The following is a 2,933-nucleotide window of genomic DNA, read 5'->3' as shown; positions in this document are numbered from 1 at the left end:
CTCATGCTCGCTTATCTCCTACAGTGACAAAAACACAATTTGCATATTAGGTTTATGTTCTTGTATAACTAGCTGTAAAATAAACAGTCCGTAGTCAACAAACAATAAGGGGTGCATATAACAAGGCTGGTGTAACCCTCTAACCCCCTAAAGCACAACCTCAATCACAGAGCTGCTGAATGTGCAATAATGCAGCCAGGATTTTGTGTGACGACTTAAACTGAATTCTTCCACTGCTCTATGTTCGTTGCATACGTCAATCTGAGACTGCCATCGTTGAAGTCGTTTGTGGTGACTTCAAAATTAGGGGTAATTGGACAAAACAAAGTCCTTAGCGATTGGATCATCTCTAACCAATCAGCGTATCAATGCAAATGACTGATTTTCAAAACGCCGCTATACCCACGTGTGTTCTGGCTCTGGCCCAACCGGTTTCTGTTACCAATCAGAATGGTTAGAATGTGTTTGCGTTCTAGAAATCATCTGCAAGATCTAAATTCGTAGAGTACCACTGTATGAGTCATAATACCAATAAATCCTAGCGGTCTAACAGGGAAATCGTTCAAATAGTTTTTCCATTAGGTCATTTTAGAAACATTTAAAATAAGGGCTGTGTAGGCTTACCGTGACGTTTAGATAACCCTGTAAATCTTTCTAGGACAAGGTGACTTCTATCAATATATTTGCCTGTATTTACCCGCCAAAAATGAAATGCTAATGTGGTTCTCATAAAGAACTACAAATGACATGATGATCTGGGCGAGACTGCCTAATCGAGGCAAAGGTAAGAATCTCTGGATTAACTATCGAATGTTAGCAAAATGTAGTAATTAATAAATTGGCCAAATGTATTTAAATGGATAATTCTGTGAACTGCCTTGTGCAAGTTTTAAGTTGACACAATACCTGTAAGCAAAGGTGTCTGCCAGAGATGATATGCAGGAGCTTGCAGGGATTTGTAGTTTTGCATGATGTCTACTTTGATGCTAATTAGCATTTTCAAATCTGAGAGTAAATATTGCCAAATATATTCGTCACCTTGTCCGAGAGAGATTTGGGGCGGGGGGGGCTGTCCTGTCCTTTAAATAGTCTTGATATGACCAAAATGTACAGTTGATTTGTCAGATGACAAACCATCCAGAGACAAACTCATATCTTTCCAACAGATAAGATCTAAACCAGGCAAGAACTTTTCCGTGTAGACCAATTTGGGTTTCCAATCTCTGCAAAAGAATGTGGTGATCGATGGTATCAAAAGCAGCACTAAGGTCTAGGAGCACGAGGACGGATGCAGAGCCATGGTCTGATGCCATTTAAAGGTATTTTACCACCTTCATGAGTGGAGTCTCAGTGCTATGATGGGGTCTAAAACCAGACTGAAGCGTTTCGTATACATTGCTTGTCTTCAAGAAGGCAGTGAGTTGTAGCGCAACAGCTTTTTCAAAAAAAATTGAGAGGATAAAATTAATGGTGTAAAAATGATTGCAACAGCTAGGTTTTATGGGTATTATGACACCTCCACTGTGGGGCTCTATTGCGGAAAAAAACGTATGTCTGTGGGCGTGGCGTAGCATTTGGCCAGAGCAAGGGGTTTAGGTAGCAAGGCAAGCCCTGATTTAACATAGTTATAATTCATGAAGTTAAATATCACATGAGATGCTGACTGATTTAGGATGCTGTAACATGAGTTTTATTACTGTAGTGTGGCTGTTTCTAATGAATTGAAATGGAACATCTGTATTAGTTTCAGTAACCTGTAACATGAAACCCCCAAAAAAGAACTCAAACCTTAACTTCATTTGCATGAAAAGCCAGCTTCAATGTAAAATGTAAAATGCATAAGTGTTTTTTTGACAAGGGGTTGCTGGAAATTATGAGATGGTTTCCCTACCTCTGAAATAAGGTGCCTTCGGAAAGTATTCAGACCTGTTCACTTTTTCCACATTTTGTTACAATCCAGCCTTATTCTAAAACTGATGAGGAACATTTGAACTCTTATCAATATACACACACAATACCCCATAGTGACAAAGCGAAAACAGGTTTTTAATAACATTTTCCAAATGTAATACATTTTATATATTTTTGTAACCTTATTTACATAAGTATTCAGACCTTTTGCAATGAGACTCGAAATTGAGCTCCGGTGCATCCGGTTTCCATTGATCATCCTTGAGATGTTTCTACAACTTGACTGGAGTCCACCTGTGGTATATTCAATTTATTGGACATGTTTTGGAAAGGCACACCTGTCTATATAAGGTTCCACAGCTGACAGTGCATGTCAGAGCAAAAACCGAGCCACGAGGTCGAATTAATTGTCCGTCGAGGCACAGATCTGTGAAAGGTTCTGCAAAAAAGTTCTGCAGAGGCATGGATTTTTTTTTTTAGGGTGCATTACAGCCACACAAAGGGGATGCTGCTGTGAAATTGTGAATGAATGACTGATGTAGAGTGTACGTCCTGTGCAACAAACAAAGCACACAAAGCAGAGCTCATGCCTTTTTAAAGCAACTTTTTTCAAATCATCTTTAGTCACGTCATGCAGCCTTACAATGTATTAAAAATCTAAGCATATAGATCAATGTTTGTAGAACAACTAAAGTTACAATAATAACTCTAAATTAAGCATATAGGAATACCTATTTCTTAACTGCTCGACACAGAATTGCGCACTCTCAAATTGTTTGGAGTAATTGTTTGGAGTAAATCTCCTATTTTATTCAGCATTGTTCAATTGTATTATTCATACTAAAAAGATGATATAAAATAATCCTAAGGAATTCTAAGCAAGTCTTGTCTGCTAAATTAACTAATGTAGCCCACAGCCATTTGGCATAGCCAGATCAGAGCCTAACAAGGACAACTCAAAGTATAGTATTCTGTTCTTCTGAATTCGATTTTCTTCATATCATACTTCTTTAGACCTGTCT

The sequence above is a fragment of the Oncorhynchus kisutch genome, linkage group LG13, assembly GCF_002021735.2.
Source record: "Oncorhynchus kisutch isolate 150728-3 linkage group LG13, Okis_V2, whole genome shotgun sequence".
Lineage (NCBI taxonomy): Eukaryota > Metazoa > Chordata > Actinopteri > Salmoniformes > Salmonidae > Oncorhynchus > Oncorhynchus kisutch.
This window is presented reverse-complemented; position numbering follows the sequence as displayed.